At 41.5% G+C, this 14,374-nt stretch overlaps 1 pseudogene; it reads right to left on the reverse strand.

Moving 5' to 3' along the window:
- Positions 1-25: 25 nt before the first annotated feature.
- Positions 26-14,374, reverse strand: part of LOC110602085 — a 29,860-nt pseudogene continuing 15,511 nt past the window's right edge.

A 14,374-nucleotide genomic window follows, 5' to 3' on the forward strand; every position in this document is an offset into this window, starting at 1 on the left:
TTTATCCCTCTATTTTCTGTGATGGTCAATTTCCTTTTCCCAACACATCTCCTACACGTGTACTGACTGTTAATAATTCATAGCTAGTAGCCTCTAATGTTGCTATGCAGAATGCTTCTATTAATGAACTGCCAAAATTGGACAAAGAAAAAGGCCAATAAGAAAAAAATGATATGATAATAATTCAATGGAAATAAAAATGCATGCTAAAGGAATCAGAGAAAGGAATAACTGCAGCATAGTTATTAATAATTAATAATAGTATAATAGATGAACCCTTACCAATTATAGGCTTGTAAACCACAAGGGTGATACCTTATTGTGAATCTTCATTGTCCAAGATAATAAGGTTGGACATGGTAGGCAAGATTAAAAAAAAAATTATTGAAGATGACTATGGTAGAAGTAGCAAGCATCCTCGGACTTAAAAATGTAAAAGTCCTAGAGATCAAGATAGGACTATGTTTAATCGTTGAAGAGCCTTAATAAATAAAGAACTTCGGGAGAAATTTTTTATTTTATTCCAATTGCATTGATCTTTACAAGATTTGAGTATTTATACATAAAGAATCAACCTAAATTAGAAATATTTATAATAAGAACAAAATCTCTATAATCAATCCCTATAATCAAACCTAATTAGAAAACTTCTATGTTGGTCAACACTCCTCCTCAAGTTAGTGCATAGATATCACACATGATCAACTTGCAAATCAATGTATGATAGGTCTTATTAATGAGCCCTTTTAGTAAATACATCGATTAGTTGTTCATCATAAGTCATATAATCTAATCTCAAGACATCATTTATTATATTCTCTTTAATGAACTGTCGATCAATTTTTATGTGCTTCGTTCATTCATGTTAAACTGAATTATGAGCTATACTGATGGCAGCTTTATTGTCAAAATACGAGATAAGTTTGTCCCTCTCCAATAGTTTCAATTCCTCCAACAATCTCTGCAATGATATGAGTTCATAAATACCTTATGTCATTGCTCTATATTCTACGTTAGCACTTAATTAAGCAATAACACTTTGCTTTTTGCTTTTCCAAGTGACCAGATTTCCTCCTAGAAGTGTGTAGTAACCACTAGTCAACCTCCTATCATCAAGGAATCCAGCCAATCAGCATCTGCAAATGCGTGTATGTGGAGATGACCATGTTTTTCTAGGAGCAAATTTCAAGTATTGCAAAATATGAAAAACAGCTTACATGTGAAACTCACGAGGATCATGCATAAATTGACTGACTAAGCTGACTATATATGCTTTGTCTGGTCGAGTATGCAAAAGATAAATCAGTTTACCTACCAACCTCTAATATTTACCAATATCCACTGATTCACCAATCTTTGCTTGTGCCTTGTGATTGCTCTCACTGGGAGTTTATGCTGGTTTGCAGCCTAACATACATGTTTCTTCCAAAAGATTCAGAAGACATTTTCTCTGAGAAATAAAGATTCATTTCTTCGATTTGGAAACCTCAATTCCGAAGAAATATTGAAGTTTTTCTAGATCTTCAATTTTGAACTCCTGAGCCAAAAGCTTTTTCAGTCGAGTCATCTCTTTAGTGTCATCCCCTGTCATTATTATGTCATCAACATAGACTATGAGAAGAGTAATTTTATCTTTGTAATGTCTAATAAATAGAGCATGGTTAGCATTGCTCTTTTGATAGCCAAAGAAAATCATAGCTCTGCTGAATCGATCAAATCAAGCTCTAGGAGACTGCTTCAAGCCATACAAAGCCTTCTTTAGCCTACACACCTTTTCTTGTACTTTTTTATCAACAAATCCAGAAGGAATTTCAATATACACTTCCTCCTCTAAGTCTCCATGGAGAAATATATTTTTCACATCAAATTGTTGTAGGTCCCAGTCAAGATTAGCAGTGCAAGATAACAATACTTTGATTGAGTTCATTTTGGCAATAGGGGCAAATGTCTCTTGGTAATCCACTCCATAAGTTTAAGTATATCCCTTTGCAACTAGTCTAGCCTTGAACATTTCAATTAATCCATCTACTATGTGTTTCACAGTGAACACCCATTTGCAGCCAACTCATTTTTTTCCAAGTGGAAGAGACATTAACTCTCAGGTCTCATTTTTAGCTAAGACTTTCATTTCTTCAATCATTGCTCCCTTCTGATTAGAATCTTTGAGAGCTTCCTTCCAATTCTATGGGATACACACAGAGAAAATAGACAAAGTAAAGTCTTTATAGGATGGAGACAAAGAATCATAAGAGAGAAAGTTATAAATAGAGTGTTTTGTGCAAGACCTAACTCCTTTTTTTTAGGAATTGATTTATTTAGATCATCAATGGACTCAAGGTTTAAGGATAACTCACCAAATGGAGAAGAGGAAGATTCATGACACTGAGTAGGCTATACAATGGCTTTTTCTACTTCTGTTGTGTCTCTTCTTGAGTGTCTCCTTAAATCCGGTTATCCAAATGCCCAGTTATCTTTTCCTGATCACCAATAGCCTCCCCTTATATACTCTCCCCTTGTATAGTAGTCTTCTCTAAAGTAAAATGTTCTAGAGTTATAGGCTTAGGAATCATCTCTTCTCTCTCATTGTTCTCCCTCTAAAGAGTTGATGGAGTAGTACTAAAGTAAGGTTCAGTCTCTTTAAATGTAATATTTATACCGACAAAATATTTTCTAAATGGAGGGTGGTAAACATTTGTAACCCTTATGTATGGAAAAGTATCCAAGAAACATACATTTAAGAGCCCGCGGATCAAGCTTTCTGCCTGTCCTAGGATGAACAAAACACATGCATCCAAACACCTTTAGTAGAACAGTATAAGCATTTTTTTCCTTATAGCACCTCTAAAGGGCTTTGAAAGGTAAGAGATTTAAGAGGCATTTTATTAATGAGATAAGTTGCCGCTAAGACTGCATCTCCCCAATAGGTTTTTGGAAGATTCATGGTGAAAAGAAGAGATTTGGCTACTTCCAACTAATGTCTATTTTTTCTTTCAGCAACACTATTTTGAGCACTAGTGTAAGGACAACTAGTTTAATGTAGTATCCCATTAGACTCCAAATAAGCAAAAAAACGTCCATCCATATACTCTGTGCTATTATTAGTCCTCAAAACTTTTATCTTAGTATCAAATTGAGTACAAACCATTTTGTGAAAAGATTGAAAGCAAGAAAACACATCATTCTCTGCCTTTATCAAATAAACCAAAGTGATACTAGTGCAGCAATCAATAAAAGTAATGAACCAACGATTACTAGATAGTGAGACAGTTTGAGTAGGTCCCCAAATATCAGAATGGATGGTCACAAAAGGGATCATACTCCTATTGTTACTTGACGGATAAGAAGTTCTTGTATGCTTAACCTACTCACAAGTATCACAAACTAAAGAATCACATTGAGTCTTGGAAAATAAATCAGGATAAAGTTTCTCTAAAATAAAGAAGGATGGGTGTCCTAACCTTTGATGCCACTGTATGATTTCTTGGTTGACATCTCGATTTCTTTTAAAAGGAGTCCATTCAAACTCAAATTGCCTTCCAACATATATAAGCCATCGTGTAGTCTTTCATTGCCAATCCTCTTCCTAGTTTGAAAGTCCTGAATAACACAATGGTCAAGAAAAAATTCAATTTTACAGTTAAGTACTTTGGTGATAACACTAACAAATAAAAGATTATCAGGGAAACGAGGAACATGAAGAACAGATGATAGCTTGATATTTGGAATATAAACAATAGAATCGGTTCTGGAGATATGAGTGGAAGAACCATCTGCGATTATAACAGTGTCTTTTTGTAGACATGGAAGATAATTAAGGAAGCGAGCTTGTCATGTTTCTATTTGTACCAAAAGTAATAATCCATGAAGCAGAATCAAAAGACAAAATAAAAATATTATCGGAAGTCCTTATATTGCCCACATAAGTCACTTCCATTTCAAGCAAAAAAACATCCTTTTTCTATCAAAAATGGTGAAAAATTACTATTATTAAAGAAAGAATTACTATTCACCAGCGAAAAAGCATAAGTCCAGGCAGATTAGAGACGTAACTTGAAGATGAGTATATCGAAAAGAATTATTGCCGAAAAAAACCATTGGAAAATGTCTCCCATGTTGGAAAAAAGGTGAACTAAATCACGAGTCCGCACAGGTCAGAGGCGTGACTTGAAAACAAGTCTGCCGGAAAGGATCCCCATTGAAAAAGACCACTGAAAAACATCACAAGCACCGATGTATGGGAAAGACGCAGAATCTTGCGACGGCACGTGGCTTCACGCGCGTGACCGGATGGTGATGGAGACGATGGGAATAGGTCAGAATTTGAATAGGCTTTCCTTTGGGACAGACGGTATCGAATAACTCTCTTGATATAGTCACCTAAAAGCTTGACTTATTAGTTAACCCTAAATTTTTTGTGACAGGTTTAAAACTTATACCGATTAAGGTGGCAAAGCTCTAATACTATGAGAAGTTTGAGAGGAATTTTTTATTTTATTCCAATTGCATTGATCTTGTAGGTTTGAGTATTTATACACAGAAAATCAATTTAAATTACGAATATTTACAATAACAATAAAATCTCTATAATCAAGCTTAATTAGGATATCAAATTTCTAAATCCTCCTAATTATAAACCTTCTATGTTGGTCACAATAAATAGATAAATACAAAAAAAAAAAAAGAGAGACATTAAAAAACTAAGCTTCCTAGTGAGGCAGTAAGCATCAGTTGTTCCTCATTCAAGTTTAATCTAGTGGTTTTTTGTATAAAGAATGCATTGTCTATAATTTCTCTTAGTCTATTCATCTATTATTTTCTCGTTTCTTGATGAATATTAAACCCTATATTTGTGCCATGTAGCTCTATTTGGGCTAGAAAGTGAGCAATATAACTAGCATTTTCTATAGCCGATCTGAAATGAACTAAAAAAGGGACATAAGACCAAATTTTTTTACTTCTTCAAGGAAAACTGCTATACACCCACTTGCTAATAATTTAATTGCAACAAAAGGCCATACCAGATATTGCCATAGTATGGTGCTGTTTGTACTTTGTATTTGTCAATAACGAAAGAAGATTAAGCATATAGCAAGCCAAAGTTATCAACAGTAAAAGCTAATAACTATTAGCTGCTTCATATTAAAGAACCTCAATTCCAAGAAAGCTGATAAAGCCACCAACCAAAACAAATGGTACAAATTAAATTCAAAGTTGAGAAACTATAAAACCTTTTATACCTATTTAGGAATATACGGCTAGAAATCAAGATAGACCATATACGAGCATAGGGCACAGCCCCCAACATTTCAACTCGATCTTGAAAAGAATGCTTCTCTCTCATCTCTTCTAGCCGCAGACGTTTGGGTCCATCTCCACCAACAACAAGCAATGGAAATTATCAACCATGTGTTGTACAATTGCCATTTTTTATTTAATAAAAAATCTAAGAATGAATAGAAAAATGAACCAAAATTTACTCTTATATAATGTTAAAATAACAGGACAAAAATCAATATTAGCATAGGATTACAAAATAAAATTAATATACTGACTATTGAGATCTTTCACAAAGAACTATTGCTACTTGTTTCTTATTTTATTTTATTTTTTGCAGAGAGGGTGTTGATATGATAAGAGATGGTAATAAATTTATTTTATCCACCCAGTTGCCTAATCTATACTTGTTTGCAGTGGTACTAATTGCTCGTATAAAAGGAAAACCATCATGCCAAGGAAGCAAATACAAATGCCTTAAGGTATAAAACATAAATAGATAAATGATAACACGGTTGGAACAACTTACTATTGACCAACATAGAAAGTTCTTTGTAATACCCGGCTAGAAGTCGGCATCAGAATTCCTGTCGTCCGGTGGAATCCGGGGTGTCGGACTTCTAAAGGAGGGTAGGATTTATGTTTGACTAAGGGTGATGATATGTTTTACTGTGTTACTTAAGTTTTGAGCTGAAATGACCCAAGGCAGAGGAGCCAAGTTCGGCCGCCGAAGGTAAGTTCGGCCGCCGAAAGTGCCCCATGTTCGGCTTCCGAATTCAGGTTCGGCCCCCGAATGTTGCATGGTTTTGCATGCGATTCGGCAGCCGAAGCTGAGTTGCTGAGCCAGCAGTTTTGTATCCCTTAGTCAGCATTGTGGACAGGTGTTATCACCAGATCATGTCCAGAAGTTGGTCACGTCTCCCATGCTTTATTTGCTCAGTTTGAGCAGCTCATGCACGAGTTAGCTAGTGTTCAACAAAGTGTGAAAGTTTGAAGCAAAAAGGTGAGGGTTGAAGAGGAGTTGATCCATTTCTCTTGTTCAGATCGTTCATCTTCTTGTTTATAGAGGGTAAGTGAAGATCTTGAACATGTTTTAAATGGTTTCCAGCAGGGTTAGGAAAGGTGGGGTAGAGATGCGTGCTTAGGGTATAACTGAGAGTTTTGATAGTTTATGCATGTATAACTGTTTATGTGGTATGTTTGATTTGTTGTTTGGGGTTATTAGATAGTTTTGGACCCCTGTGACCATATACTTGTGTATATGTGTGTGGAATAGTTGAAGTATGCATGTTTAGAGATGTTGAAGGGAAGGAGGAGCTTGGTTTGCCGTCGGGGCTGAGTTCTGGATGAACTCAGGTTCGGCAGCCGAAGGTTCATTCGGCCGCCGAACCTCTTGCATGGTGGCCTAGGCTGCCACAGCTTGCCCCCGCGAGTTTTGCATGTTCGGCTCTGTTTGGGGGATTCGGCCGCCGAAGGTGCCGCCGAAGGTTAGAGACTTTCGTCTCTGGAATGCCTTTTGGCCCCCGAAACTTGCCCCTGAAAGGGTTCGGCCGCCGAAGAATGAGTTTCGGCCGCCGAAGGTGCTTGAGTTTCGTCTCTGGAGAAGACTTTCGGCCGCCGAATCTGCCGCCGAAAGTGTTCTGTCCAGCTTTTCTTTTGCATGAGTTTTAGAGTGAGATTAAGGGGATTCTTGGGAAGTTTAATAGAGTTGGTCAGCAGTTAATTTGGTCCCTCATTTGAGTTTATCTGTACCTATACAGAGCAGAGGAACCAGAGAGAGCAGCAGTGAGTACTGCTCCAGAGTTTTCAGAGCCTGCTCAGTCAGTCAGTCCAGTTAGCCAGAGGTGAGTGGAACTAAACTTAATCTTTTAATTGGAACATGAAATGCTTTTAGTATCAGTCATGCATCATGAGTATGTAGGGTATGTGCATTAGTATTCACGAATATGTTGCATTGCATTGTTATCTGTTGATGTGAGTAAATGCTGAATGATCCAATAGTCACAGACAGGAAGTCCAGGAGCCTTTGACTACGCCCTGGCAGGTATAGCAAAGTCCAGGAGCCTTTGACTACGCCCTGGCAGGTATAGCAAAGTCCAGGAGCCTTTGACTACGCCCTGGCAGGTATAGCAAAGACCAGGAGCCTTTGACTACGCCCTGGCAATGGTAAGTACATTGGTGTTATATACACATATACATATATGACAGGAAGTCCAGGAGCCTTTGACTACGCCCTGGCACAGAGTTACTGGGACTATGTGGTGACAGGTTTACTCTTGATGTGAAATGTTTGTGTTATGACGCATTCCATAAGATCATGTTTTAATGATTTGTTTTACTGTCCTACTCACTGGGCTATAGAGCTCATCCCACTCCCTTAACCCCATTTGTGCAGGTTCAGTGGTCAGTGTACAGGGACAGGTCAGCAGAGTACAAAAAGAGTAAAAGAGCATGTAATAGCCTAGAGTGGACATGTAATATTAAAGAAATGTAATAATTGTGTGTCTAAAGGTAGACATGTGCTTGACTTAGTGCTGTATGTGTTGTACATGATCTGGATATGTATCTATGTTTTTTTCTGTATGTGAAAAACCAGGCTTAACAGGTATGAGTTAACCCATCTAGAGCAAGCTCTAGTCAGGGGTACAGAGTACAGAGTACAGAGTACAGAGATAGTACATGCACAGGTTAAGCCTTGGTTCAGCAAAGAGTTTTTATTTTTCACAGAAAATGTATGATCATGTATGAGTTTTACAGGTACACAGAGAGTATAGCAGGCTTGCTACGGGTTCTGGCGGCCTTAAGCCGACCTGAATCCTAGCGCCGGTGACGGTCCATTTTGGGGTCGTTACAGATTGGTATCAGAGCCCTAGGTTCACAGGATCGGACCGATAGAGACAGTGTCGGGCTCATAGAGGGGAGAGTGGTCAAGCACAATAGGAAATCATGTCCACTAGGATAGGGTGTTGCGTCCTATCTGTGATATGCCATGAGGTATGCATGTGCTTTATTGCTATGTGTTGTTTATGTGCTAAAGTGCTATGTTATATGTTGTGTTTCCAGAGAGTAAAGATGAGAGGAACTCGTCGATCAGCTCGATTGACTGGAGTCCCACCAGAGAATGAGAGACCAGCTGCTCGTCCTCCTGCATTGCCCAGGGCAAGGTCTCAGAGATCTAGCAGGGAAGGTACGTCAATAGACCCTAGAAGGTCTGTCGACGAGAGCAGAAGAGGAACAGTTAGGGGAGAAAGATCAGAGGAAAGGATGGAAGCTATGGAGAGTGATCAGTCTAGAGATGATAGCATGGGTATAGGCAGTTTTGAGGAAGGTATGGGAGAGTCACAGGGAGGTGCTCAGACCTCAGGTTTTGGCTATCCAGAGTATCCGATGGGAGGTATGTCGGAGTACTCTAGTTTTGTCCCATATCCTCCGTACATGCCATATATGCCTTATCCTTATTACCCACCATATCCTATGTATCCATCTTCCCCTACCCATCCAAGTGCAGCACACCCAGAGCCAAATGAACCAGTACCACCACCAGAACCAGTAGCCCCTGTTGTTGACAGACATCAACCTAGCTCATCTGGAGGTAAAGTGCAAATGACGGAGTACTTGAAATTGGATGCTCCTAAATACAACACGGGAGATGATCCATTTGAATACCTCAGATCAGTTAGGATGATAACTAGTGAGTTGGGAGCTGATGATAGTAGAGCCATTGAGATGGCAGGTTTCACATTCAAAGGCAAGAAAGCCAGAGAATGGTTTAAGAACTATGTGGAACCCAGAATGGACAGCATGTCATGGGGAGAGTTCGCCAATGAGTTTGCAGGGTGGGCTTTTCCGGACAGTTCTCGGGAGATGAAAGTGATAGAGTTCGAACAGTTGAGACAGACAGACGAAATGAGTGTTGATGAATTCACAGATAAGTTCCTGGATTTGCTTCAGTATGTAGGTCAAGCCTATGATACTGATCAGAAGAAGGCAAGGAGATATACTATGAGATTGCATCCCAGGTATGCTTCCTTGATTCTTCCAGCAGAAAAGGAGAGTTTCCACACCATAGTAGACGCAGCCAGGAAAATGGAAGCTAGTGCCAATATTCAGAAACAGTCAAAGGCACAGGCTTCGGGTTCTAAGGCCCCCAGTGCAGGCACTCCAGGCAGTAAGAGATGGGATAGAGCAAAAGGAACAAAGAGTAAGTTCTGGAATAAAGTGAAGTCAGGTCTGGGAATAGGTAGTGGCTCAAGCTCTGGCACAGCTCCAGTCTGCAGAAGATGCGGAAAACCACATGGCGGAGTTTGTCGGTTGGGATCTACAGCTTGTTTTCGATGTGGACAGGAAGGGCATATTGCTCGGGATTGTCCTCAGGTGACTTTTGCACCATCCCAGCAGATGAGTTCAAGCAGTGTGGTACAGCCAGTTGTACGGCCAGCAGCTCCAGTCATGCCTCAGAGTAGTGGCAGAGGTAGAGGGAGAGGGGCAGCCTCTACTTCAGCAGCAGGCTCCCGAGGTGGAAATCCGGTAGCCCCAGCACGGATTTTCACAGTGACACAGGAGGAGGCTAACATGTCGAACACAGTGGTGTCAGGTAATCTCATCATTGGGTGTTCAGATGTGTATGCTTTGATGGACCCCGGTGCTTCTCATTCCTTTATTGCTTCGAGAGCCATAGAGAGATTGGGGTTGATCAGTTCTGAGTTAGAGTATCCTCTCTGGGTCAGTGGACCTAAATGTGACCCATCAGTGGCAGTGTCAGTCTGTCGTTTCAGTCCAGTGTTTATAGAGGGTAGATACCTTCCAGCTGACCTTGTGGTTCTAGATTTGACGGATTTTGATGTCATTCTAGGGATGGATTGGTTATCTACATATAGTGCTACTTTGGACTGTAGAGAGAAGATAGTGAGTCTCAGAGATCAGGATGGGTCAGAGTGTGTCTTCAGAGGAGACAGGAGAGGTACACCCAGAGGTATGATTTCAACCCTTCAGGCTCGTCGTTTGCTTAGGAGGGGTTGTCAGGGGTTTCTAGCTCATGTGAGAGAGCTAGATAGTCAGGTGAGGGAACCAGCCACAGTCCCAGTAGTCCGAGAGTTTCTCGATGTGTTCCCAGACGATTTACCAGGACTCCCACCTGATAGGGAGATAGGGTTTGAAATTGAATTGTTGCCAGGTACTAGACCTATCTCTATTCCTCCCTACAGGATGGCACCAGCAGAGTTAAAAGAGTTGAAAGAACAGTTGCAGGACTTGGTAGATAAGGGTTTCATCCGCCCTAGTACCTCACCTTGGGGTGCTCCAGTGCTCTTTATCAAAAAGAAGGATGGATCCCTCAGACTTTGTATCGACTATAGACAGTTGAACAAGGTCACTATCAAGAATAGATATCCGCTACCTAGGATTGATGATCTATTTGACCAGCTAGCTGGAGCAGGTTGTTTCTCGAAAATAGATCTGAGATCCGGGTATCATCAGTTGAAAGTCAGAGAGGCAGATGTGCCTAAGACAGCGTTCAGAACCAGATATGGGCATTATGAGTTCTTAGTGATGCCGTTCGGGTTGACTAACGCCCCTGCAGCATTCATGGATCTCATGAACAGAGTTTTCAGTGAGTTTCTGGATCACTTTGTCATTGTTTTCATCGATGATATTTTAGTGTATTCCAGAGATGCAGAGGAGCATGCCCAGCATCTGAGGATAGTTCTGCAGACACTGAGAGAGCATGGTTTATATGCCAAGTTCTCGAAGTGTGAGTTTTGGTTGAGGAGCATTTCCTTCTTGGGACATGTGGTATCAGCAGAGGGTATTGAGGTAGACCCCAAGAAGATAGAGGCTGTAGCGAACTGGCCCAGACCCACGATAGTGACTGAGATTAAAAACTTTCTGGGACTGGCAGGTTACTACAGGAGGTTCGTTCAGAATTTCTCAAAGATAGCGGCTCCTATGACCAAACTAACTCAGAAAAACCAGAAGTTTGTCTGGTCAGACCAGTGTGAAGAGAGCTTTGAGGAGCTCAAGCGGCGATTGACAACAGCACCAGTGTTAGCTCTGCCTGTGAGTCATGAGGATTTCACAGTGTTCTGTGATGCATCTCGAGTGGGATTGGGTTGTGTATTGATGCAGAGTGATAGGGTGATAGCTTATGCTTCGAGACAGTTGAAGAAGCATGAGTTGAATTACCCTACCCATGACCTCGAGATGGCAGCAGTTATCTTTGCACTTAAGATGTGGCGGCATTACCTCTACGGGGTTAAATGCGAGATCTTCACTGATCACAAGAGTTTACAGTACATCTTGAGTCAGAGAGAGCTGAATTTGAGGCAGAGGAGATGGGTAGAATTGCTCAGTGATTATGATTGTAAGATCCAGTATCATCCGGGTAAGGCGAATGTTGTGGCAGACACCCTAAGCCGGAAGTCACTAGGCAGTTTATCCCATATAGCAGCAGAGCGGAGACCAGTTGTGATGGAGCTATACAAGCTCTTCGAAGAGGGGTTACAGTTAGAATTGTCTGGTACAGGTGCGTTGATAGCACAGATGAGAGTGACACCTGTGTTTCTGGAGCAGATAGCTCAGAGACAGCATGAGGACCCGGAGTTGATGAAAATTGCCAAGACTGTTCAGTCAGGCAACAGTGCAGAGTTCCGATTTGATAGCAAAGGGATCCTTCGTTATGGGAGTCGACTTTGTGTACCAGATAGGAGCAGTGTGAAGGAAGACATTATGAGGGAAGCTCATAATGCGAGGTATAGTGTTCACCCAGGAGCCACCAAGATGTACCAGGATCTCAAAAGGATCTATTGGTGGCCAGCCATGAAGAAAGAAGTGGCGCAATTTGTGACAGCCTGTGAGGTTTGCCAGAGGGTGAAACTAGAGCATCAGAAACCAGCAGGAATGCTTATCCCATTGCCGATTCCAGAGTGGAAATGGGAGAACATAGCCATGGATTTTGTAGTGGGTTTACCAGCAGCGTCCAACAGAATAGACTCTATATGGGTGATTGTGGACAGACTCACAAAATCTGCTCATTTTCTTCCAGTTCGGAGTAACTATTCTGTGGATAAGTTGGCACAAGTCTATCTGGATGAGATAGTGAGATTACATGGTGTTCCAGTGTCGATAGTTTCAGATAGAGGACCTCAGTTTACCTCTAGATTTTGGCGAAGTCTGCAGAGTGCGATGGGCACGAGAGTAGAGTTTAGCACTGCTTTCCACCCACAGACTGATGGACAGTCAGAGAGGACCATCCAGACCATAGAGGATATGCTTCGACTGTGTGTGTTAGACTTTGGCGGTTCTTGGAGGCAGCATCTACCATTGGTGGAGTTTGCCTACAATAACAGCCATCATGCTAGCATTGGGATGGCTCCTTATGAAGCGTTGTATGGGAGGAAGTGCAGATCCCCTGTTTGTTGGGAAGAGATAGGAGAGAAGACTCTTGCAGGGCCAGAGTTAGTGGAGATTACTAGTCGCGTAGTGCCAGTGATCAGAGATAGAATCAGGACAACGCAGAGTAGACAGAAAAGTTATGCAGACGTTCGCAGAAAACAGTTAGAATTTCAGGAGGGTAATATGGTATTGCTGAAAGTGTCTCCAATGAAAGGAGTGGTTCGTTTTGGAAAGAAGGGTAAATTAGCTCCACGGTACATTGGACCCTTTGAGATTTTGCAAAGGATCGGAAATGTGTCGTATAAGCTAGATTTACCGACTTCTATGGCGAGGATTCACCCGGTATTTCATGTTTCTATGCTACGGCAGTTTGTGTCAGATCCGAATCAGGTTCTGAGTGAGCCTGAAGTGGAGATTCATACAGATCTCACCTATATAGAGCAGCCAGTGCGGATTCTGGACACACAGATCAGACAGCTAAGGAACAAGGAGATTCCGATGGTGAAAGTTCTATGGAACCACCATAACCTAGAAGAGTGCACCTGGGAGACGCGGGAGTCTATGCTCCAGCAGTATCCATATTTGTTTTGAGGTGAGTTTCCTCCAGTTTATGTGGTATTTGTTTTCGAATCATTCGAGGACGAATGGTTTTAAGAGGGGAAGAATGTAATACCCGGCTAGAAGTCGGCATCAGAATTCCTGTCGTCCGGTGGAATCCGGGGTGTCGGACTTCTAAAGGAGGGTAGGATTTATGTTTGACTAAGGGTGATGATATGTTTTACTGTGTTACTTAAGTTTTGAGCTGAAATGACCCAAGGCAGAGGAGCCAAGTTCGGCCGCCGAAGGTAAGTTCGGCCGCCGAAAGTGCCCCATGTTCGGCTTCCGAATTCAGGTTCGGCCCCCGAATGTTGCATGGTTTTGCATGCGATTCGGCAGCCGAAGCTGAGTTGCTGAGCCAGCAGTTTTGTATCCCTTAGTCAGCATTGTGGACATGTGTTATCACCAGATCATGTCCAGAAGTTGGTCACGTCTCCCATGCTTTATTTGCTCAGTTTGAGCAGCTCATGCACGAGTTAGCTTGTGTTCAACAAAGTGTGAAAGTTTGAAGCAAAAAGGTGAGGGTTGAAGAGGAGTTGATCCATTTCTCTTGTTCAGATCGTTCATCTTCTTGTTTATAGAGGGTAAGTGAAGATCTTGAACATGTTTTAAATGGTTTCCAGCAGGGTTAGGAAAGGTGGGGTAGAGATGCGTGCTTAGGGTATAACTGAGAGTTTTGATAGTTTATGCATGTATAACTGTTTATGTGGTATGTTTGATTTGTTGTTTGGGGTTATTAGATAGTTTTGGACCCCTGTGACCATATACTTGTGTATATGTGTGTGGAATAGTTGAAGTATGCATGTTTAGAGATGTTGAAGGGAAGGAGGAGCTTGGTTTGCCGTCGGGGCTGAGTTCTGGATGAACTCAGGTTCGGCAGCCGAAGGTTCATTCGGCCGCCGAACCTCTTGCATGGTGGCCTAGGCTGCCACAGCTTGCCCCCGCGAGTTTTGCATGTTCGGCTCTGTTTGGGGGATTCGGCCGCCGAAGGTGCCGCCGAAGGTTAGAGACTTTCGTCTCTGGAATGCCTTTTGGCCCCCGAAACTTGCCCCTGAAAGGGTTCGGCCGCCGAAGAATGAGTTTCGGCCGCCGAAGGTGCTTGAGTTTCGTCTCT

Source organism: Manihot esculenta, chromosome 15 (genome assembly GCF_001659605.2).
Source record: "Manihot esculenta cultivar AM560-2 chromosome 15, M.esculenta_v8, whole genome shotgun sequence".
Classification (NCBI taxonomy): Eukaryota; Viridiplantae; Streptophyta; class Magnoliopsida; order Malpighiales; family Euphorbiaceae; genus Manihot; species Manihot esculenta.